Source organism: Anas platyrhynchos, chromosome 1, assembly GCF_047663525.1.
Source record: "Anas platyrhynchos isolate ZD024472 breed Pekin duck chromosome 1, IASCAAS_PekinDuck_T2T, whole genome shotgun sequence".
In the NCBI taxonomy this organism is placed as follows: domain Eukaryota; kingdom Metazoa; phylum Chordata; class Aves; order Anseriformes; family Anatidae; genus Anas; species Anas platyrhynchos.
In genome coordinates, this window is record NC_092587.1 from 108,410,819 (window position 1) to 108,436,734 (window position 25,916).

The 25,916-nt window shown below is 37.3% G+C and overlaps 1 long non-coding RNA gene across 1 annotated transcript; it reads right to left on the reverse strand.

Moving 5' to 3' along the window:
• Positions 1–121: 121 nt before the first annotated feature.
• LOC140001454 (uncharacterized) lies at positions 122–25,547 on the reverse strand. Its single transcript, XR_011806683.1, has 4 exons — positions 25,247–25,547; positions 17,033–17,155; positions 4,208–4,358; positions 122–3,424 (listed from the first exon to the last, which is right to left on the reverse strand). It is a non-coding gene; the product is annotated as an uncharacterized lncRNA (long non-coding RNA).
• Between the last annotated feature and the right edge of the window lie 369 nt (positions 25,548–25,916).

A 25,916-nucleotide genomic window follows, 5' to 3' on the forward strand; every position in this document is an offset into this window, starting at 1 on the left:
ATATTTTTTTAACCTATTGTTTCTGTTTTCAGAATAGTCAGGGTAAACAATGACACTGCGATACACCCAAAGTCTCTCACAGAAATTAAAAAACAAAAAAGGCATAAAAATTTTGTGGGACTTAGTGTGTTTATTTTGATTTAAAATATATTCGATAGTTAAAAACTTAAAATAGTTCAAAATGAAATGTGGAATGAATCTAAAACAAATCACAACATTAATTCTATTGGATTCAGCAGCAGAATTTTAGATAAGTTCACTGGACTGTCAGTCACTGAAGCCCATCTGACCTGAAACCCTCATGCTATTTTTTCTTTGTATGGAATGAATTTTTGAAGTATTTTCCTTTTCCATATCTCACAGAAACAAAAATGGGAAAACTATAATGGCAGACCCTTCCTAAAAGCTCTTTTGTTTATAACTTGTCCTACTCTAGGTTCTAAAAGCTCTTTTTTATTCAATTTTACTCTTGGAAGAAATGGTAGTAAAACAAAATGGAGAGCTGTCTCTAACCAAATGCTAAAGCAGCAGCAGAAGAAACTGACATTAAAAAAAGACAGAAAATCAAACTAAAGATAACATTCTTTTTCCTGATATCTTTCAATTAAACCAATCTTGTAATTCTCAAGAGTCTATCCTTTATTTTTAAAATAATCCTTTCTGTTTAATTAAAATGACCCTATAGTAGCTTCGGACAATTCAAGATCATTTACATCTTGTTTTACATCACCTTTTAATGCTGTAAGATGAGAAGAAAATAGTGTCTGGCATCACTGCTACACAGAAGTCTATCTAAAAGCCTTTGCATTTGTTCTCATACAATAGTCACTGTAAAATGATATCTCTGCCCATGGCTGGGAAGTTCTGAAAGATTAAGCAATCTTCATCTAGCAGAATGCAAAGCCCAATTTTCCTCCTTTTCAAGGCCTCCTGCACTGTACGCTTACTAAAAATTCAACTTTGCTTTGTGAAAGTGTAATGAAAGGATGAGGAATATCCCTTTTAAGTCAGTTGCTTTGCATGATTTACTGTAGTTTGTTGGAAGGCACTACTCATTATACTGTGTTTTATCATGGCTATTAACATTATCAGTCGGTACTTGATATAAAGATTACTCTTGTATAATGAGCATGATGAAAGACCTGTTTGTGTTTCTTATATCAAGCACACTGAAGATCTCTTGCACACTAATTAGCTGTATGAGAGCACTTGCAAATACAAAGCACTCTAAAAACCTGAGCTCATATTTCTTGCTTTGTATGGAAATATACTCAAAGCTTAGCCTTAAATGAACTACGCTTTAATTTACACCTAAATATATAACAAGAATAACTTCTCCAGCTCCAGTGCAACTTTGTAAAACCTAGGGATCTTCCCAAACAGATCTAATTAAAAGTTTATTTGTTAATTCAACAACATCAACATACTAGTGAGTCATCCAGGAGCTGTTACATATCTAAAATTACACAAAAATAAGGCTACTGTTGTTCTACAACCTGATTCCATACTACTATGGTCTGATGGATTCTGGTTTAAAGAAAGAGTGGTTTCAGACCAGAAATGTCATGATGGTACTTAGCCAAAACCCTTATCATGTAAGGCAAAATATACGATGAATAGCTGACATTATTCATTCTCTGAAGTAAGTCCAAAGCAATTCAACATAAGTCTGTAAGTGCAAATTATGATAAAGTAACATTATTGTCCAGGATCAAATATCCTTGTATCAAATGAAAACTTGCACTCTTTCAGGGATTTTGAATTTACAAAATAAACTGTAAAGCAAATAAATCCATATCTGACCTAAAGTCAATTAACTAATGTTAAGTTTTCTCTCACAGCTATGTTTACTCTACGGTCATGTTTTCACTCTCAGGAACTACCTCCCCCTTCCTTATCTTGTGCTACCTGTAGCAGATATTACACAACAATAACTATAAATACAAAATAACAGGAAAAGATATTTGAGATGATGCCAAACATGTAGCAACAGCAAAAGGAAGGACTGGAACAGGCCTCTGACTGAAGTAATAATGGCATGCAAATTAGTAGTCTCACTGTCTGAATTATGTGATGCAGCTAGCTTAAAACGTAGTGTATCTTCAAATTATAGCAAATTATTTAATTAATAGATGAGACACTGACAGCATTTATCCAGTTACTATTTAGTACCTTCAGAGGAAGATAATGTTTTTTGAACAGTAGTATTAAAAATATCTTATTTGTAGGAGCATGTCATTATTTGCTACAGGCATGCCAGTGGGAGATAGCTAAAAGGGTAGTTCGAATGACTGGGAAGGGGCAGTCAGTTACAGGAGCCAAGGAGAAGAGCAGAGGTGTGAGAGGCCTTGCTGGCTTTTGGTAATAGCTTGATCAGATTAAGTAGTGAAGGGGAAAGCAATGAAAGGCTGGAGGGGGCAGGTTTGACAGGCAGAATTAGGAGTTATGAAGACAATTTTGGCAAGAAGTACAGGTGCACTCATGCATTCAAGAAAAAAAGAGAAGGCCTCGATAGGGAGAGAAGTTGGAAGGCAGAAAAGCTGCTTAGGTACTTTTTTTTTTTTTTTTACAAGACATTTACAAGAATGTCTTGTAAATAGTTTGAGAGGAAAGCAAAAAAGAGCTAGATGTGTGGGGTGATGAAGAAAGCAGTGACAGATGACAGTGCTTTTGTAATTCAGTAGGGCAGGAGGGTAGCAATATTTCTAGCAGTAACAGAAAGATAGGAATGCAGAGTGGGTTAAGATCCTAGCCATGATATATTTAGGATAAACTCTTCAGGAGTAAGTATCAGAAAGACAATATTGCAGGAAATAGATGAAGGGAGGCAGCCTGAGTTCAAAACAAAACAAAACAAAACAAAAGGGCTAAGGCTGACCTTTTGTATTCTTGCATCTGTTTTTCCTTAATTTCCAAGCAGGTAAAAAAGTAATGTACTTTTCCACATTAGATAAAATCACTATGTTCTCCCTCATTAGCTTCAGGAAGGGGGAGAAAGACGCAAAATGAATTTTTTTTTTTTTGCGACAAAGATGCTCACATTATTGCCCTTCAATCAACAGTTACTTTACCTGTTCCGTTTATCCTGTACCACACTTTTTCTACACTTTCTGTTCAGCCAAGCAGGGTTTTATTCTGTTTTTCACATTTTGGACCATCCTTCAGGTCTGCACAGACACATAACATGCTCCAGCATAAGAATTTCCTTTTTGCTGTCAACTAACAGCACACATGGCAGTTCACATAGCTTGTGTCAAAGCAAGTCAGAACTCATTACAAATTAAAGGGTGGCCATATAGTGTTTTCTTTAGGCACTCAATTAAAGGCAGGTGTCTGGCCCCTCATCAGTTGTAGGTGGTCTTTTCCTTTTGAGTTGTTTTTCTTTTCTTGGTGGTGACTCAAGTGCTTTCTTCACTTTCGAAATCTGTAAAGCAAACCATGATCATTTTGCAATATTCTCTCTAGTTACATGTGCAAAAGTTTCCAAGTAACAGTCAGGACTTGGTAAGTAATTTTTCTTTCTTCTTCTAGGTACACATTTATTCCAGATTTCTAATGTTGGTTAGTGATCTCAAAAGAAATGGAATAACAGATGCACAAGTGTAAATGGCAGATGAGCCAATTTTCCATTGATGAGTTCAGAGGACACTGTAAATTATGCCTGCTGCCGGAAGACCCCAGAAATGGAACAGTCAATCAGATGATTCCTGCTTTGTTTATCCTACAATTCTAGGACTTGAAATTTAACCCTTCTCTTTGTCCTTGTGTCTCAACAGAAAAGCTGAGAAGGCACCACATGTTTGGATTTAGCTGCTTTTGCATGTAATTGCACAAAATTCGCATTGCCTCTGGGATCTTTGCCAGGGTACATGCTGACAGAAGACAGCGTAGACCTTGGTTTGATAATGAACCTTTCTTCAGTCATCAATATTTTACATGAAATAGTCTAATTGTAGGGCAACAATGTTAATCTTAGTGTGAAGAATTGCAGAGATCCAGGCTTGGCCTTTGCTTAACACAAAAAGACAAGAAAATGCTCATGGGACTACAGGACCAGGATATTTTACTGTAACAAAAATTTCATTTAAAATGGACTGTTTCGTAATATGACTTTACTAAAGATGAGCTCCCTCCTTTGGAAAAAAAAATAATTAATTGTTCTTCAGTAAATAGTCATTCACTTGCAGTTGAGCCATATCATGCTTACCTTAAATAAAAAAAATGCAAACACCGGTTGTAGCATTTCATTTCTTATTGTAAGCAGTGGTGCAGAAGTAAGTTTCACCCAGTCTTTATACAGCTGTGCCTTGCAGGAAATGGTGCATGGAGCTGCTTCCTTCACCTTTCCCAGCTTCCATCTGTGCCAAGATCATAGGCTGTTAATGCTCTGTAAATGAAGGACTCACCCCTCCAAAACATCCACAGTGCGTAGCTAACTGAAAGCGGGTGGACAGGGAAGGAGTAGAAGGGTAGGAAAAAGGTGATGGAGGGAAAAGCGCCTGCCTGTGTGTCAGGGATTTCCAGATGGCAAGGAGGCCAGCTGGGGCAAGAGCTGAACCAGGCTGCCTGACACCCAGAAGCTGAGGACAAATGGCTGCTGCATGCACACAGTATGCCCAGAATACATTAGATTTGTCATGCATGTGCAAGCCATCTGTGAAGCAAATGCTTGGTAGGCCTGGTGAGCTAAGATGGAAACATGAGGGCCCCTGCAGAGCACAACTGTCACTGTAAAGCAGCTCCTTCCTGAACTGGCTGAGGTAGCCATGTTGTATATCAACATCCGACTGCCAGCATATAGGGTCTTCCAGTGACAGCATGACCATGAAAATACTATATGAAGCTGTGATGCAAGATGTGCCAGTTGTGCCCATGAAATTCACATCTCTTTAGGAGTGGGTAATTGTGTACATCAATAGCTCATTTAGTCAAACTAAAATAGCCACTTTCACCATTTTCTACACGATGCCAGCTGTTGCCAGTGAAACATTAACCTTTCATCCCTTCCCTTCATTACATGGCACTGTTAGAGTGTAAGGAAAACATATCCAACAGTCTGTTTGTAATTTAACCTGTAACTACTGCTATTTTGAATTCTTCAGGAACTGATTTTAATGAGATATTCCAGAATCAGAAAACCATAGCAAAAATTAGGTTGGAAGGGACCTCTGGAGGACAGGTAGTCCAAACTCCAGATTAAAGGAAGGGTAGTTACACATTTACACAGGGTTATGTCCAGATGAATTTTGAAAACTTATGACGATGGAGATGCCACAGCCTCCCTGGGCTAGTGCTCAGCCACTGTTATGGTGAATCAGTCTTTCCTTCTGTCTGGCTAGGGCTTCTTTCATTGCTAGTCATGACTGTTGCCTTTTAGCCTTTCACTGTAAACTCTGATAAGATCTTCTCTATAATGTATTCTCTGTAACTCTCCTTTAAGTAAGAAGGGGATAATTTTCAATGACATTTGTATCCTGCTCATTTTTTCTTCTACATAGAATCTTTTATTCTTTGATCATTATTTCAAAATTACCAATGAGTTGGTGCACACTGGAAATTAGCATTTCACACACAGGCCCATTTCTTTACTGCACTGTAGTAAGCCTGTTACCAGAAAACATGAATAGAGAACCATGCCTAAGAATTAGAAGAAAAAAACAGTTCTAAAATTTTAAAATATTGTCTTCTTTTTGAGAATATTTGTGTAGTCTGAGCAAACTACTGCTATCCATTTTTTTTTCTCCCTTGGATTTATAGACTGGAAAATGGGACATTTTTTTAGGTAGATTTTTTCCTACCTACAGGAATATAATGAGCATAAATGCAAAAATTGCTCTATGCGTACCTCAGAGAAAAATGTGCCTTATTAAACAAATTTTTTCATGTCTTTCCAAAATCCAATCAGAAAAAAAAATCAAAGGGACAAAAGACACACATCAAACTATTACTGAAATGCACTGGGTATTATACAACAATTGGCCATTTGTTGCTCTGAAAATCTAATTTCTCTAGCTATAATCCTCCTTGAACCGGTCTAAATCCATGACTGGCAGAGTGGAATACAAACATTTCTCATTAAAAAATTGCTACATCTTTGATTTAAATTAAGCTCCTCAGATAGTGATACATATGTGTTTTAGGTCTTATGACATGACCATGTGCATCATAATGCAAAGATGCACGATACAAAGGTTTTGTCTTTTCTACTTGGTTTGTTATGTTAGTGCAATATGATCTTAACTGGACATCAGAAATGCAGAGATGGAGATGATGCGACACTGAACACCATTTTATCCTATAAAACAATTGGAAGAAATGCATTGAAGCTCATCTTAAGCAAACAGTTGGTATTCATCTCATATATATATATAACCTAGATACATATACTATGTATATACAAAATGCAGATTCCATGGAGATCCTAATGGTTGTCCTGGCACAACATTTCTGTGATTTCTCTCTGTCCAAAGAACCCCCCTACCACTCACATTGTCTTTTCAAGAATTTCTACACTTTTAATTATTTTCTAATTTAATATATATATATATATATATATTTCTAAAAATATCTCCAAGCATAAGACCAACTTTCTAAATGTAAAGATCCATGCTTGAGTCAATCTTTAACAGTTTCTCAAAGAAAAATGTATCAGAGTTCTTTTTGTCTCTGTATATTCATGACACATATTGTCTTAGAATGGCAGCAATGAGGGAGGGGATTGCTAACAACCATATGACAAGATGAGATAAAAGTGACTATTTTTTTGTGGTCTTCACTAGTAATCTTTGTAACAGAGGTATAATATGAAATGCAGACATCCCTCAGGTTAGAGAAAACGTTTTAAGTAGGAACAAGAGTACGAATCAGATAAACAGAGACTATTTATACTCTATTGGAGGCAAGTAAAAAGGCTATAATGAGCAGCTATAGACAGGCAATGACATAATGACTAATGAAAAGTAATAGGAAAAAGCAATTGGAAAAATTCCCTTCTATGAAAAATAAGTAGGAAAAAAAACATGCTAACTGGAAAAAATGCAAATCTCAAAGGTGTCTGATATCCTTCCTGTTATGTTAAAAGAAATGAGGATCTGGAAGCAAAAAAGAGGGAAAAAAAAAAAAAAAAAACGCAACACAAAACAAATAATCAACTTGTTTACAAGGAAGATCATAGCAGCTGCATGACCAGCAGGAATGGAATGGGACGGGACAGTCTGGCCCAAGTGCGTGCTCCAAACACACACAGCCTCCCCACAGGAGTGACAATATCCTCAGCCAATAATCTCTTAGACAAAAATATAACTTCAGCACTCCTCCCACAGACTGATGAGTAATGCTAAGCACGGGGCCATGCAGCTTCTGAGACTGGATTAACTGTCCTGTGGGTTTCCTTTTCTGCTTTCCCAGTTTTCCTACTTCTGATGATACATATGGTTAGATCCTTCCCAGACACTACTGTACTTGCTGATTTCTAAATCAGCTGCTATTGAGCCAGATGTCCCAGCACAAAGGCACATCTAACCTGTCAAAATGGTTGGGACTATAACTCCTGGAGACATACCCAAGTCCACAGGGGTACTTCTGGCAGTGCTGTTGGAACAGTCCTTTGAACATCCTGAAAACTATCCAGGTGTTTTGTCTACTCCAAAGAAAAATGCAGGGTTATTTCCTTCACTTGCTGTGTATCCATTTCCTCCCCCTATTTTTCCATCTCTTTTTCCTACATTTTTCCTTTTCCCTTTCTCTTCCCAGTGTCTCTTTGTTTCATGCTCACTGTAATGCTGCTATTCCTCTGTACTTGGTACTTCCGCTCCTCCCCTCATTGTAGTCTTTCTCAATTTCTCTCTTAACTTATCTTTTACTTTTATGTATTCATCTCTGCTATGATTTCAGCTGTTCCCTTTTTAGTTATCCTCATCTTATTCCTGTCAGATGCTTCTCTTTGGCAAAGTTACCTTTTGATGCTCCATTTATGTTCAATTTCTCCTTTCTTTGCTACACATAGAAAAATGCTAGCGAAAACACTCACATACTACATGGACTCAGAGGACCTCAAACTGCTGAATCTCTGTTCTTCCTGAGAAGGCCCCAGATCATGTTAGTTCTGTGATACCTACTGATAACATGAGCATGATAACTTTTTCACAGTGGCCTCCATCACTGCAGTCCCACCTGCCCCCATACAAACGTACTGTTTGATATCTTTATTAACGACATAGACAGTTGGATCAAATGTACTCTCAGAAAATTTTCAGATAACAAGAATGACCAAGATGAGTGGTGCAATTGATACCAAAGAAGGAAGGGATAAAATCCAAAGGGACCTGGACAAGCTTGAGAAGTGGGCCCATGTGAACAGAATGAGGTTCAACAAATCCAAGTGCAAGGTGCTGCACCTCGGACAGGGCAGTCCCAGGCATGAGTACAGACTGGGAGAAGAACTCATTGAGAGCAGTCCTGCAGAAAAGGACTCAGAGGTTCTGATGGATGAAAAGCTCGACATGAGCAAGCAATGTGCTTTTGCAGTGCAGAAGGCCAACTACATCCTGGGCTGCATCAACAGATGGGTAGCCAGTAGGTTGAGGGAGGTGATTGTCCCCCTCTACTCTGCCCTTGTAAGGCCTCACTTGGAGTACTTGTAGTGGGTTTACGTGGCAAGGTTTTGGTAACAGGGGGCCATAGGGGTGGTTTCTGTGAGAAGGATCTAGAAGCTGTCCCATGTTTGGGAAGGGCCCCACGGTTTTCCAGAGCTGAGCCAATAAGCGATGTTGTTTTGCACCTCTGTGAGAGCATATTTAAGACAGGGAAAAAAACTCTGTGCCACACAGCAGCTGGGAGAGCGAGAGGAGTGGGGAACAGCCTTGCAGGCGCCAAGGTCAGTGTAGAAGGAGGGGGAGAGGTGCTCCAGGCGCCGGAGCAGAAGTCCCCTGCGGCCTGTGGTGAAGACCATGGTGAAGCAGGATGTCCCCCTGCAGCCCATGGAGTACCACAGTGGAGCAGGGTTCCACGCTGCAGCCCGTGGAGGAGACCACGGTGGAGCAGGTGGCCCTGCACCAACGGAGGCTGCCGCCTGTGGAAGACCCCTGCCGGAGCAGATTCTGGGCCAGACCTGTAGCCCGTGGAGAGGAGCCCACGCAGGAGCAGGTGACCTGGCAGGAGCTGCTGCCCGTGGGGGAGCCAGGTTGGAGCAGTTTGCTCCTGAGGGATGGACCCCGTGGTAAGGACCCATATCTGGAGCAGTCCTGGCAGAGCTGCTGCCTGTGGGAAGCCCACGCCGGATCAGTTCATCAAGGACTGCATCCCGTGGGAGGGACCCCACAGCACAGGGGACGAGAGTGACCGAGAAGGAGCGGCAGAGAAGAAGCGCTGTAGACTGACCATAACCCCCATTCCCCCGTTCCCCTGCGCTGCTCGGGGGGAGGAGGTGGAAGAGGGTGGATGGGGGGGAAGGTGCTTTTGGTTTCTTTCCTTTGTTTCTCACTTCTCTAGCTTGTTAGTAATAAGCAATAAATCTTACTATCTCCCTATGCCGAGTCTGTTTTGCCCATTACAATAATTACTGCATGATTTTCTCGTCCTTATCTCAACCTTTGAGCCCTTTTCACATATTTTCTCCCCATTCCTCTTTGAGGAGGGGGAGTGAGAGAGCGGCTGTGGTAGAGCTTGGCTGCCCACACGAGCGGAACCACGACAGTACTGTGTTCAGGTCTGGGGCCCCCAGCACAAGAAGGATGTGGAGCTGTTAGAGCAGGTCCAGAGGAGGACCACAAAGATGATCAGAGGACTTGAGCACCTCTCCTGTGAAGAAAGGCTGAGGGAGTTGGGGATGTCCAGCCTGCAGAAGAGAAGGCTCTAGGGGGACCTCATTACAACTTTTCAGTACTTGAAGGGGACTTATAAAAAAGATGGGGAGCAACTCTTTGCTCAATTAGATGATGACAGTATGAGGGGGAATGGTTTTAAACTAAAAGAGGGGAGATTTAGATTAAAGGTTAGGAGGAAATTCTTCACTCAGAGGTTGGTGAAGCACTGGAACAGGTTGCCCAGAGAGGCTGTGGAGGCCCTACCCCCGGAGGTGTTCAAGACCAGGTTAGATGAGGCCCTGGGCAACCTGATCTAGTGGGTGGCATCCCTGCCTATTGCAGGGGGGTTGGAAGTATATGGTCTATAATGTCCCTTCCAACTCAAGCCATTCTATGATTCTGTAATTCTACGATTCTACTATCCTATGATCCTATGATTCTATGACAAGTTGTCCTCTCTTGCAGGCTGTGATGGGGTACTGAGGTGGTGGAAGCACAAAAAATGATGAATTCGGCTCACAGAGAGAGTGCGGCAAAGCCACACATGCCACTGGAGTAGTTCAGTGCTCAGACACCCAGCAGCTGAATCAGGGAGGGAAAGGTTCAAAGAAGGTCAGCATCTACAATCAGAAACATGTTTTGGGCCTGAGGACTAGAAGAGTTAAAAATAGAAACATGTGGGCCTAATTACAGAACAAAGGAAAAGGGGCTAGAAAATGGAACAATTTGGGGAAATTAGGAACAGTTGATCACCCAGAGTTTTGCAAACATCAGATACTGTTCCCACTTTCCTTACAGAAGAGATCTGCATCACATAACAGACGACCCACCCTCTTTTCATGTGAATAAAATACATAGGGGACTGATAACATGGGATATGCCCTTGACAAAATAATCTTTGCATGGAAAGAACAGAAGTTTGTCCCCACAGAAACTCCACAGACAGAAAGGCTCTACCAGCCTACAGAATACAAAACCTGCTTCCACAGGTGTGCCTGTCCTGTCGCTGAGCAAGTTAGTTCCCATCTTCTTTCTCAGTCTTTCACCACCTTGCTCCCACTTAAACTGTAGACTATAGAATTGGATGGATTTTCCTTCGGTTACTTCAGCTTTCTCTGGCTTAATTTAATATATCTATTTATACAATACTAAGACTTTGAAGAGTGTCAGGTTCAGTTATACTGGCTCTTTTGGAATATGGTGCTTTACCTCGTATATCTGTATGTACACAACCTTTTCTAGGCCTTAAAATTCTAGCCAATACAGTGATAAATCAGTAGAAATTATACAACAATGAGAATGCAGTGGCCTCATGGTGGCAGAGTGTAATCAAATGTGCTTTTGATTTGGGCTTGAATCCTGCCTCAGGGCTTAGATGTCTTGACCCAATTATATTTGCTGTTTTGAGTGGCCTCCATTCTTGTACAGATGATAGAAGACCGTCTCAGCCAGGAGGCAAAGAAAAAACCTATCGTAGTGAAATTGTGGCCAAACCAAACGTGGAAATTACTGGATCAGTGTATCATACAGCTACTTTTCTTCTCTTTCTGATTCCAACAAGGCATGTTTAAACTTCTGTCTGGCTCCATGCACTGCTCCAATGCTCCAGCTGGACTTTTGTTTTCACATTTGCCAGTACTACATGAGAGTGAGGGCAATGACTCCTTTGTAATGTCTTATTTTACCATGATGAAACCATGATGAAACACCATTATAAAACATTGTCTTTTCATTCCAGCATGTATAACACAAATTTTGGTATACTGAGTCTGGATTAAGACGAGGATATTATATAGATACAAAACTGTTTCTTTCTATTAAAATCTTATCAGAATAAGTAAGAGAAATGCCATGATATTAACATGGTAAAATCAGAGTCATTATGAGTTTTCAGAGACCACGGGAAACCTTTATGGAAGAAATGTCATCTATTTCAGAAGAAATGTCAGCTGATACAGAAGCACTGAAAATTTGAGTGATCAGTTTTGATGATCATCTCTGGTGATTACATAGGAAAAATAACTTACTTCCTCTCCTAGCCCAATTTAAAAGTGCTTTACCCTCAGAACAACAAGAAATATCACTCAACCTTGAGAACTCACACTCCTATCCAAACTCTACCCAATACAGAAGAAGTACAGAAACTAATGTAGCACTAAACTTGCTATTGAACCATACAGCATCATATTCCCATAACTGTTCTTGGATACAGAGATACTTAGATGCTGATAATTGAATAGTTGTTTTTACCATGGAAACCTGCTGTGCTTTTGTATGCACCTAGTGCTGCTCAGATAAGGCATAAATAAGTATTTTAAAGTAATTGGAAGAGATTTATTTTTATTACCTTAGAAGACAGCAAAGGAAAAGTAGCTGATTTTAGAAAGCACTCTGATTCAGGAATCACAGAAATTCAAAGAGCCACTGAAATGTATTGCAGAGACCTGCATTTTTATTTTATATTTTTTAACTGATTATTGCATTTTGGTTTATGTCTGGCCAGTTTGGCTTGGCCAGAATAATCTCATGTTTGACTGTATTTGTTCAGAAATCTGTGAGTTACAAATGGATAAGAATTCCCTTGAATTAATCCACTTTCCTACACATCGGTACCTGGTACGTGAGGGCATCCTACCAGGCATTCAGTTGTGCTTGAGGATAAAAGTCCCCTGCAAACCCAGATCTGCCTGCCCATTGCTAATGGGTGCTGTAAAGCATTTCAAACATGTCTGAATCAGGCCTTGGAAGTAAATATACTAGGTAGCTAGAAGTAAGGTTTTTATGAAATAACTACTAGCTTGGGATTGTTCAGGTATTGCATATATGCTTGTATCAATTCTCCAAATAGCAGTGCACTCACAGTCTGAATTTTAGATGAACTGTATTATATGGAAAAGTAAAATGTAAATAAATGTAAATGTGAAAACTTTTTTTTTTTTTTTTTTTTTTTTTTTTTTTTTAAGAAAATAATCTACAAGAATTGAAATGTAAAACAGTTTCCATCTCATTGCTTTTTTATTTTTAATTTTACTTTACTCCTGAGAGTTCCCAGTAAGGAAGCCATATTACATGATAAATTCCAAAGCAATGTTAAATATATAGTGCCTAAGCCCATACACCATTTTACTGAGAGTTTACACCTTAGCTGAATTATTATATCACTGTGTCATCTGCATGTTATTCTTGACAACTAGAAAGGGTGGAAGATAATTAAAAATGAATGTATTTGAACTAATTTCACTATGGGTGATATTTAAAAACTTTCCTCTAAACAGAGATGTTCTCCACTTGTTCAAAATAATAAAGAAATATCTGAGAAAACGTTATTTTGGGTCCAAATGATTTCCATTGCCAATCTGACTTCCTTTTTAAATTTATCTGTCTTTTGTACGGACATTGTCACTTATGTCTATCTGAAACTATTCTAGGAGACAGAGAGAGAGAGAGAGATCAGTTTTAGAGTAGATCATAGAAATTGTCTCCTATGGACATTAGCAAATGGTGAGGAAAAGGTAAAAAACAACGTTTTGTAATTTCCAAAGAAATATTTGAAAGAAAATTTCCTCTTTCCTCCCTGATGTATTACTGAAATGACAATTTCTTTCTACTTCCAAGCAAAGAAAGTTTCCATAAACGCTTTCTTAATTAACCCCAGTATATTGCTAAGATAAAGTTTAAATACTTATTTTCTGCAGTTCCCAGAGTTTGATTTCTCCTTCTTTATGTATGAGTGTTATTCAAAGCTTGATCTCCAGTGTCTAAATGTGGAAAGGATGATAATTTACACTAGAAATAGCATTTGGGAAACTTGGGTATCTGGAGAGCTGGTTTGAAAAGAAATTGAAAAATGCATTGAAGAAAAAAAAACTGTCAAAATTAGACTGGCATGCTTAAGGATTTAAAACACTGAGTTTATTGCATAATGGACTGATTAGCTACACTTGAATTCATTACTGAAAAATATTATAGTTAATTCTGTTATTCTTCAAAACTATGCAAAGATAAAAAGTGCAGCTAGTGTTTGAATACACAGACTTATCTTTGGGTTATTCTTTTAAAGTATATGGTGTGTTCAGTATTATGGAGTACTGGACATGTTCAGACAACACTCTACTAAGAGGGTGGCTGAATATTCTCTTCAGTTTGACTCCAGGGCACTGTTCTTGGTTTAAGCTTACCTTTTCCCCCAATGGCTGTGGAGCTCAACTTTGTTTCAGTGGGAATATATTCACACTGGCAAGCTGAAAATTTAATTTCCCTGTTCCTGTAACAAATTTTTGAGTTTGTGTTCAGCCCTGTTTTTGCATATCATGAGGAAATTTGTTGTCCGAATGCTTCAACTAAAATGTTGCTTCAGCTACTGTCTTGGTAAATGGGATGGGAACTAATCAAAAAGCTCAAGACCCCAACCTAAATTCAGCAATGTAAAAAGCTGTAGGATGTTAAGGCCTTCTTTTTTCCCAGATATCTGCTCATCACCTCTATCTGAAAACCCATCTTTACCACTGCCAAAATTAATATCCTAGCTTGTGAGCTGCACACATGTAGGTATATGCAGATAGGAGTACAGTCATCTTTTCTCTTCTGATTTCACAACAGTAAAGTATCCCTGGGAGGAGTCCATGAACACCTGAGCTCAGAGTTACTGGGCCTAACAGCAGGACAGCAATGTTTTCCTGGGTTGTGCAGTGAGGATTCCCAGTTTCTGACTAGTTGGTTCCTGCACAGTCAGCTCTCACAGGCAGTAAATAGTTTAAGCATGGAGAGAATTGTTCATGCTAGAGGCCAACATATCCAGTTTTTATCCAAATCCTCTATCTGGTCTTTAATCACAAAATTTCATGCACAAAACTACTCATTGGAGAAAATGCAGAACATATGCCTTTAACTTTACTCTGTGTTGTGTGTGGCTTCATTCCTAGCTCTGCTACAGAAACCACTTTGAGTTAATGGGAATAGTAATAGAAATTTCATGCTTACACATGCTAGAGATTCATTTCAGTGACATTATTTATCTGTCTGACTTTGCCAAAGGTAAGAAATTCATGTTACAGCATGCAAAAACAGCATCTAGAAGGAAACAGGTTCGAAAGATCTCAAATTTCGAAAGCACGTGCCACACGTGGACTTTCACTCAACTCATTCTTTTCTTGAGATTTGCATTTGTAGTCAGAGTTTTCTTAGTTAATGAATTGCAACCTTGAAAAGCACTTAGAAAATGAAAACACATTCCAAACATTAAAAAGACCACGTTGAAATAAGCTCACATTATTTTTTGGAAAAACATAAAGAGAATTTAGGAAGATTTCATGCAGATTCAATATTGAAAAGACGTGCCAGATAAAATGGATTACCTAATCATGCTAACTCTTGAAGACAAAAGGACAAGCACACTTTGTGTATGTCAACTTACAGAAATCCTATAAGTCCACAGAAGTATTCTTGTAACTTTAAACATTCTGTAGCCTGCATGCTCCTGGGATAAGCTTTCTAATATTACATTTTTCTATAGAAGATCTTGCTACATAGAACTTAAGTAAAACCTTTTAAAAATACAATGAATCAAACACACAAACACAGGTAATTAATCAAAGTAAGTCTTGGAAATGGCTGCAGTTAACTGTGAAAAAAAAAAAAAAAGTAAAACAGTTGAGCTAATTGAGGAATGAAGTGAAGGAGAGATCCAACAGAAATTAATTCTATTTCCATTTCAAGCTTTGGATGTGGATACTATAAATGATAGAGATAAAAGTAAGTCAGAGTAACTCTTTTTACCACTACCTTCTATTTCTAAGTTGATATTACAGTTTTCTCTGATTGTGTCACTGCAGTTTCATACCTGATTGTGCTCACTAACACCCACTTTGACAGCTTGCTTAGGGGCATTTGACAGCAATAACAGCAAGTGAACAGACCAGATAGTGAAAAGGAAAGCAGGTCAGAGAGTAGCAGATGGCACAGTTCTGCTTGGTTCTGCTATTCCTAAAAGGCTTATTTAAATAACAACCTAGAAACAAAGAATCCCATATGACTTTCAATTATTATTATTATTTTTTTCCCTAAAAATAACTAGAAAATTTAGTTCATTACTTTAAAGGAACTGTATTTGAAAACTGAATATTTTCAACTGAAATTAGCCTATTATAAAATGTGGTAGAGGATGGGAAAAGAGTCAATTTATTTATTTTTTACATTTTCCCTTCATGCAAATTTTCACCATTTGGAGAAGTTCTTTACATAACAATAGCCTTCCTAGATGACATCAAAGATTTGTCCAAAATTCTTTTATTCTGCCCATTGTGTAGGAAAGAGCATAAAAATGGGTATGTAAGAATACTTCCCCCCCCAGGATGCTCTTGCAGCCTCCAACAGTTTGTAGCTGAGAGATTCCCTAACTCTACACTAATATTCTTGTGCTTAATGATCTTTAGTGGGCTTTTTATTCTGGGATTTTAATCAGTTTCTTTCTGAACCCATATAAACTCTTAGGATCCACAAAAAATTCCACAGCGAAACTAAGTAAAATATAAAGGCCCTCAAAACATATCTGTTGATGGTATAATGAACAGCTGCTTTTCTTCATGCCTAAAACTGAGATACAAGCTAGATGTTTGTGTCAATGAGCCAATATAGCAGCCTAAGTAATTTACCCTTTATGTGTAATATTCTGGACCCTGTTACTGCTGAGAGAGTGGTTCCTGTGTGCTATATATTTTCTGTATGTAATGAAGGAAAAAGAAATGCCTGTACTGACGATTTACAGTGGCTAAACAGCCAAAGTATCATAAAGAATGGCAGTTTACTGAAGAATGTGTGAGTTGAATGCAATGTGTTGTGCTCAAGGAAAGACAGAATTAATATTGTTGAAGCATCAGGACTGGTTTTGTGAGACAACACACATATTGTAATTCCTAAGAGTCTAACTCACTGTTATATTTAATCTCTCTTTCCATCCTTAGTTTACTTAAAACTGTCTGGAGAAGGGACTTTCTCAGAGCAAGCACCTCTTTGTATTCAACTCAACAGAGAATTTGTATTAACTAAGGTTTATAAGATGATACTTTAATAGGATTAATAACCAGTAACAGAATACACAGTAGTCACAGCTAGAGATATTAGGGAAAGACTTCAGAAGACATACGTTTCTATTGTCAGTTTGACACAGAGAGAGAGAGAGAGATAAAGAGAGAGAAGGAAAAGAGCACAGAAGGGCCATGTCTGTTCCTTACCTCTCTTTTTTGTAGTTCTTTAAGTTCTTGGCAAGCATTCTGGGTTTGTACTCTACACACAGGAAAGAAGTCTTAAAATTCTGAGGAAAATGTAGAAAGGAAACTTGGTATATTTCTTCAGGACTGATGGGAAGATGAAAATCAAGAATGCTGTTAAATAATAATATAGACTCAGTAGAAAAAGTAGAAAATAGAAAATGAGATGGAAAATACAGAGTACAGTTGGGCTTTAATGATGGATAAAATTTTCCATTACAGGAAATATAAAACACTGGAAAACATTTGAAGAACTATCATTTAAAGTTTTGGGTTTAGTGGGAAATATTCCTGCCCTAATTGTATTCATGATACAATCTCATAACTATGGGAACATAAATTCCCTTTAAAATGTTGACCTTTCTTCTTTTTTTTTTTTTTTTTTTTTTTTTTTTTTTTAAGTCTTTTATATTGTATTAACTTGTTTGCTTTGAAGAGAAAAACACACTCCTCTATGTTTCCATTCCCCTCCCAATTCTCTTCCTTTAATGAGATGTTTGACTAAAATATCATCCTTCATTTTACTTTTCTCCTTTTTCTGCTCTTTCTGTTTTATTCTCTGGCAACACCAGGCTGCTTTCTCACTTCATATAGCCAAACAACTTTCTTAAACCCAACAATTCTCAAATCAGCACCCAAACCATCATTTCTGTTGCCTGTAAATGTTTTGAGCATATATTCTTTTTTAATTTCTGTCACCTTACTCTTCAATTCTTTCCTGATTGTCCAGTTTATCTTGGTTCATTCTCCTTGATGGTTCCTTCTTCGGATTTAAGATTGTGGTGACTAAATACCAATAAACAGTTTACATCATCAGCTCATGGAATAAGTATATTTCTTTCTCACAGCCAGGCTTTCCCAAACACCCTTTTTCAGAGACACTTCAAGGTATATTCAGCTGTATTTTAGGCAACTACCAAGGCAAACAATGTAAATGTTGCTTGTACTGGATATATTTAGGTAATTCAATGTGGGCACACCTCATTTCAAGGTATAAATATATCCACACATATCTCATTCTCTTCCATCTCTAATTGATTTTTCTAATTTATTTTTGGCAACTAGGCTGTTTTATCAGTTTGTGAGTTTGCTTATTCTGTAATCCTGTCACTGTTGTTGAGCAGTTTTCTACTCCTGAAGTTAATTTATTTCTACAGCCTGAAAACTACTTTCAGCTATGGCAGATTCTCTTTATTTGGACTTCTCAGACTGGATAGATATGGCCTTCTGTATTTCATCTGCCAAGAAATGAACCACATTTTAGGCTGTTATACAAATACAACATTCCTCTTAGATCTACAGCCTTTTGATAGGAAGCCTCAGTTTGTGAAGAAATCTGCTTTCTAAAGAAATGTTCTTCAAAGAAAATGAAAAAAAAGATAATCGTTTGTTAAAATGGGTGCATATGGTTCAGACATTCTGATTTAATTCCAATTCAGCTACCAAATATATACTTTTTTTTTTTGTGAATACCAACCTTGCCAAATAAGATTATTTGTGATGAAATTAAACTCCTTTGATAGATAACTTCCCAAATCAAAAGGGAGATTTTGTGTAACAATGAAGAAGATGAATTTTGAGCTGAACATTAACTAGGAAGAGAACAGGAACCACCCAAATTACAACATAGAAATTTGGCAGTGGCAGTTTCCAATTCAAATTCCTTAGTTTCCTGTGAGAGTCAAACCTATCCTAAGAAGATGAGACAAAGATGAATAAAACAGATTACTGAAGCATTTCCAATATTTGTCATCATTGATGAGATTAAATGTTCAGATCTCTAGTAAAAGGTGAGTCTTAAATTCTCTTGAAATGTAATTTGCACTTACATTGTGTAGATCAGATTGTGAAGGTGAAGGTGAATGTGGATATAAAGTTTTTTTTTTTTTTTTTCCCAACTCTGACTGGTGGGGATATCTATGAGACAGATACCTATGAGATTCTAAAAAACTTCTTAGTTCTGTTTATCTACAGTTCCGTTACTTGGGAATGGGGGGGGTGGGGAATATTTACTGTCTTAATGCAAAACCTAAGAGTTACCTATATAGAACAACAGACAATTGTGCAAATATCCTTGAGCTAGTGGAAATCTGAGCCAGTAATTCCATGTGATATACTGAATAGCCTTGTATGATTGGGAGCAGTCTAACCACTGTTAGATGGAAATTTGACAGAGGCTGGGTCTGCACCCCTAACAATAGACACAATTAGCTTAGATCGAGCCTTTTGATTATGTAGACATCAAATTGACCAAGGATACATGGGCTGTACAAGACTACCTCTGAAGATGTGTTGTAAATTTGGTCTTGCTCTGTAACAGGCAAGCTCCAAGCTTACACAAGTCAGTGGATATAGGCAGCCTTATATATCTGGATAACAAAACAAAACAACGCAAAACAAAAACAAAACAAAAACCAACAGAAGAACCCACTAAACATCTCAACTGAAACAATGCTATACACTATTTTTGTTATGCCTAGCCTTACCATTATTATTATTTGTACAACAAAATGTACATAATCCCAATGGGAAAAAACTTAACAACTTCAGTGTGACCAAAAGGTCATTCTCTCTGACTGGAATTACATTTACAGTTTTCACAAGATGAAAAACATTCGGTTGCACGTCAGATTAAAATTAAATTCAGAGAAGATTACTAATTGCTTGAAATTTGCTCACTAAAAATAAGGAAATGCTTGTCATTCCAATGTGAACATGGTTAAATTTTGACAAAAAGCCATTACTAAAAGCTTAGTGATTACTATGTGTTGTTAGTAAGGAAGGTAGTTTTTGCACAAGTACAAGCTTGGTAAGACTTATAAATTCATTTTAAAGGAGAAACAAAATTTCAAATTGACTAAATCAATTGGACTTGAGAGCACTTGCTTCTTTTTCTTAACAGTCACAAAAGTGCATAAGTATTTCAAGCAGCTTGACATCTATATTACATAAGCATAGAGCAATTCAGCTGCTTGGAGAGTATAAAAAACAACTTTGACCTTACAATGGAGCCATGCTTCAAAAGACTGATTATTCATACAAACAAAATTGCTCAAAAAACAACTGCTTGAAAATATTCTCAGAAAGAAAATAGATTGTTCTGAGACAATAATTTAATTATGATACAACAAACTTGATTGATATTTTCTTTTAATTCCTAAGGCTTTTTCTTGGGTAGATAGCTCAGGCTCCATTCCTGAAAATACTTATTCAAATTCCTAACTTCACTGCTGTGAGTAGTCCCGGGGTTTCAACATGTCAGACTGAAACCTTTTTAAGTGCTACTGAGGCCAACCTTCTGTTCCCCTCTGTTAACTGCGGGTATCAGTTCTTCACTTTGTCCCACCATTTCCATTTTACCTCGTCAGCTTTATAAGTCTGTGGATCCATGATAGACTTGGACTCCTCTATATGAAGAAGTTATGCTGTCTAAACCTTAACAAGGCACTCAAAACACCATCTCTCCCAAACTGGGTTTGATTGTTACAGTGCATAAGAAAGAAGTGGGTTCCAGCTTTTTTTTTTCCATTCTCTGAAACAAACTATAGTGAAAAAGCCACATAATGGTAATCAAATGTTTCAAAATAGATCTTTCAGGGACTTTTACTGAGCATTTGTGCAGCTTCCAGCACTTCAGAACATTGTCTGTCAGCTGGAGTCTGTATATGCTAACATAATAAATGTTTTAATCATTTTTTTTCTCTACTCAGTACATTAATAAAAATGAGTTTATTTTTGTTTTACATCTGCTGATATTAATACCTTGATAACTATGTAAATATGGAAGCAAAAGATCAGTTATTCCATTTTACATGTAAGCCAACAAAACTACTCTTGACAATTGACATACATGTTCTGATTTTATTGCATCTGCTTTGATCTGAAATATTTTATGTAATTATATGTATATATAAAAATGTTAAAGTCCCTGCTTATTCAGAGTTTTATTTCAGTAGCAGAATACAGTTCTGCAGTTTGAGTTGCAAGGTCCAAGGACAGTCCATCCATACAGAGGATCCACCAACTGGCAACAAATGAGCAATAACATTCTTCAAATCGTATTTATCTTAAATGTTCAGGCCCGTATCAGTGGATTCCCATGAATTATCTGAAAATCATATGTGTGATATTTTCTGATAACAGGAAACAGAAAATACGTCCATCACTTTACTTAACGTAGTTGTTTTAATAGCTCTTGTACTTTCACAACTTCAGTGTAATTTCTTTCTTTCTTTCTTTCTTTCTTTCTTTCTTTCTTTCTTTCTTTCTTTCTTTCTTTCTTTCTTTCTTTCTTTCTTTCTTTCTTTCTTTCTTTCTTTCTTTCTTTCTTTCTTTCTTTCTTTCTTTCTTTCTTTTTCTTTCTTTCTTTCTTTTTCTTTTTCTTTCTTTCTTTCTTTCTTTCTTTCTTTCTTTCTTTCTTTCTTTCTTTCTTTCTTTCTTTCTTTCTTTCTTTCTTTCTTTCTTGCAAGTACCTGCTGAGCTCCTGGGATACAGAGAAAACCATTGTGATTGCTTAGAAGCTGATTCCCAAGAACCTGCATCATCATTTTAAGCTTTAGTCCATAATCAAAAGCTGTAACCTCAGTTAAAGAATTTGGTTCATACTCAGGTGTTTGCGTTCATTTTTAATTCAGGTACTCCTTCATGCAGTAGTCATACGTCCTTCATGGCAGCATTGTTTTTATGTAGTTTATTAATCAAGTCAAGCTAGTAAATTGCCCTGTATTCGATATGAAAGTTTTCTGAAGTTTTTACTTTACCATGCAAAGGAAGACAGGGATTTCAACTGAACTAGAGTTAAACAAACAAACAAAAAAAACACTAACAAAGAAACACCCATTAACAACAGATATTTTTCCCCAAGCTAGCTGTAACTCACCTCAGTGAAAACATTTCAAACTAGGGTTTTCCTTAAGGCTCCAGTGATCTGGTCCCATAGCTCTTAACAGTGAAACGCCATTCTGATTAAACACATGTTAAGCTGTTTTAAAGAGGTAACTCACTTGGTGCTTTAGATGCATATACTAATTTTATTGGTATGGAATCACATTTGTATGCTTTTCTCGCCAGACAACATCTAAGCTTATGTTTCGCTATCTTACATTTTTCAAATGCTTTTTAAACACAGAGAAGGAATTTTGCACCGACAATCAAAATAAGCCAGTCAGCAGAAATGTTTCATTTTCCACCTCTTAATAAATCATGTGGAGTCATCATATTCATGAATTCCAGTGTAATTACATTTACATGTATGTCCTCAATTTCCATAACAGAGGTTGTAATCCAATAGGAAAATTTGAACTGATAGTCACCTGTTGAATTTCCTTTCAGGCAGAACTCATTCATTTATATCTGCTAGTCTCTCAGTGAAGAAAAATTAACCTTAACACTAATATTTTTTATTTCCTCATTCACTTTTCTTTGGTTTCAGCTGAAAAACTGAAATGCTAATTCCTACCCCCCCAGCTCCTTTTAACATTGTTCTCTTAATTGCTACACAACATATCCCCCTATCAATATAGGTCAAGAAATGACCATAAAAATGTCACACCTATTGACTTACAAAAGCAAAGAGTAGGACTGTAAATATGGAAAGCTCCTTTCCATCAAGAGACACATGGTGCACACAGTGTTACTTTATTTGTAAGATGCATTGTATGGCCACTAACTCATGCCAGTGAGCACCTCTTTATTCTGAATTAGCTCTGCTTCTCATGAAATTGATTATTTAACTTAAGCGTTCTGATGAGCTCTGCTCCTCTTCTCCAAAGGCTGACATTGCTAGTGCCTTTTCCCTGGAGCCAAGAGGAAGGCTGCTCCAGGCACTCTTTGCCAGGGATGCTGAAAATGAAGCAATGGGGTCCCACCCTTCCCCTGTGCTGAGGAATCCATATTGATTCATTCCACAGCTGAGGTCTCCGAGTTCACAGCATAATGTGCTGCAGTCATGTCCCTAAACTGGCTTCTTATCAGACTTTAAAATGAAACATTATGCTTTCTTTCTTCAATACTAACTTTGCCAGAAAGGAGTTTTTCATTTTGAAAACAAAAGTATATGCATGGGGTAGAAATATTGGAAAAAAAAAAATAACATCTGTGACCTGATAACTCTTTGTTAGGAATTATTAGTGTGATTCAAAGTACATAAATAGAACAATTAATTCAGCTCCTTCCTGGTAAGAAGCATCACATTTACTTTTTCTTCTGTTGATTACAAATGTTGCGTGATTACTTTTAATCCAAAAGCAATAAATTTTTACTGACTGCTTAATCTGATCTGTAAAATGAGCTTTCTGTTTTCATCAGTCACTGATTTATTATATTTTTGAGAGGTAAGAGCCAATGTTCAATAATGCTTGGTTTTAATGTACCACATCTTTTTTCAGTTCTTACTTTTACTACAGTTCTGTTTACTTGAATTCTTTATTCAGACAAATTGAAACCAGTAGTGATCAGTAAGTTCCAAATCTATTTCTTCAAAATTTCTTTCTTTCCTTTTTTTTTTTTTTTTTCCTCCAGGTTTTCCACTTGAGCCACAGATATAGTACCAAGAACCAAAGACATTTCAGATCATTCAGCATTAGTAAAGTCTACAAATGCATGTAAACTTCCTTTGTGCAGTTCTTATAATGGCCAAATTCAACACTTTACCCTGCCAGAAAATGCCAGGTGTTAAGAGAGAAAAATTGTAGGTACTTTCTTAACTGTATACCAGATTATGATAACATAAATGATAATATAAAACAAGTATTAACTTGTCTCTTACTCCTGCTTGCACATGCTATAGATGCAAAAGACCGTTCATGTAAGTGCCATGTATTGTGCAGTGTAGAATAGATACTCCAACAAAATCTGGTCCCTGAAATATCCAGGAAGAACCCTGTTTGAAAGTCCTCAATGGGAATAGAAAAAAAAACAATGGAAAAAGTATATTATTAATATTTTGTGGTTATAATTTGAAGTGAATAACATTAGGAAATTCACAGTTTTCCTTCACTCAGTAACTGTAACAGAGACTCTTTGTTCTCCTGCAGACCATATTCTCAATTATGCTTTCCTGCATTTCCAGGTTCTGAACCACAATGACCATATTAGAACATGATACTGGGAAATATGTTCCTTGGCTTATTTGCTAGAGTTTGCTGTGGAAATGGTGTAAGGATGAGTATGGAGAATTGAAAAGTATGCTGATGATGGCTTGATCACACTGGATGGCTGGTTTCTCACCTAGTGCAAACTACTACAGCATCATTAATAATGAAGTTATGCTAGTTTAGGTCAGCTTGGCATATAGTTCAGTATCTCTCTCTATGTGTCTCCTGGTTAAGCCACAGCTTCGCTGAAGGAAATTAAAGCAATGAGTGAGCTTTAAAGGGATTGTACATGTCTCTTTCAAATGAATGTTCCATATAATAATATTACAATTAAAGGCTGTATCTTTATTTAAAACATACCTGGCTAAAGGGGTATTTGTTAATTACTCATCTGTGAAACATCACAGAAAATCATTAAAAATGAACCTATGAATGCAATTATTTACAAGCAAAGAAAAACAAATTCATCCTCCCTTCAGCCTCCACAATAAAAGGAGAGGTTGAATCTTTTTAATTCCTGTGGAAATGGATAAAACGTAGGTGCCTTTTGTCTCAGTTTCCTTTCACATTTCTGCGTCCTGGATTTTTTTTTTTTTTTCTCAGCAAAATAAGACCTGAAATTATGGCCTCTCCATGCTGCATTACATGCCTTAAGAAAGAACACTGGAGAATTTCAGAAACTGTATTGGAATAAAGTCTTCCAAACTGCAATATCAGAGTGATTTGCTTATTGTTTGAATATGAGAGTGATCCATTCCAAATGCTCTGGAGAAATATCTCATTGTTCAACCGTCCCTTCCTTCCCCTCAGCTCCTTTTCCAGGCTTCCTCAGGTTATTTTCATTTTACTTTTAATGGAAATTCCTTCTGACCCTAATCTGGTGCTTGATGAATTCAGTCTTTCGCATGTAACAGTCATACTAGCCTTTAATCCAGTTTACAGGAAGCAAGGGAGAACAGAAAGAAACAAAATAGAGATCAGTAGAATCATGACAGAATCAAAATCCACCCCCAAATGGGAGAAATTAAACAGTCTTCTGACTTCAGTAACTGAAGGACTTGTTAAATATCTTACTGCTTTTTACCTGAGTTTGAGCCAATGTTCAGGATTCTCTAGCCTCATCAAATTATGGGTTATAGTGATGCTTCCAAAGTCTGCTTGGCAATTTCTCTCAGTGCTCATGTAGCCAAGGTCTCGTAGGTATTACAGGCCTCTGGCTGATCTCTTATTGAGCATGCATACTTTGCATGCCTGGCTGCATAAGAAGTTCTCATGACTGATCTCCCTCAAAGCCAAATAACATGTCCAGACAGACAGCCATCAGCACCATCTTGTGGTGCTGGCATCACCAAACCTTTAAAGCTGTCATGGCACAAAATCTGGAGGGGAAGTCCTGGAGAAATCAAACAGACAACACCTGAAAAATCACCATGAACATGAAGCTGATTTTTATCTACAGCCTTATTAATGCTACATGCCATGATTTCTTTACACAAAAATTCAGATATATTTCAACATAAAAAAGTCTAGCTATACTAAAAAAAAATGCAGTTAGCATTTTTCCTTATAGCTAACTGATAAACCGAGAAAGGGTCAAGATTTTATGGAGGATTTCTCCACCTACAGCCATTTTCAAAGAAGCAAAACCTTTCCTCTTGCATTGTGGACTGACAGTTCAACTGGTCAACTAATTTCCTCACTCTTTCACTTGCTTTACTTTATCATAAGGATCTGATATTTCTTGAGAAAAGAAA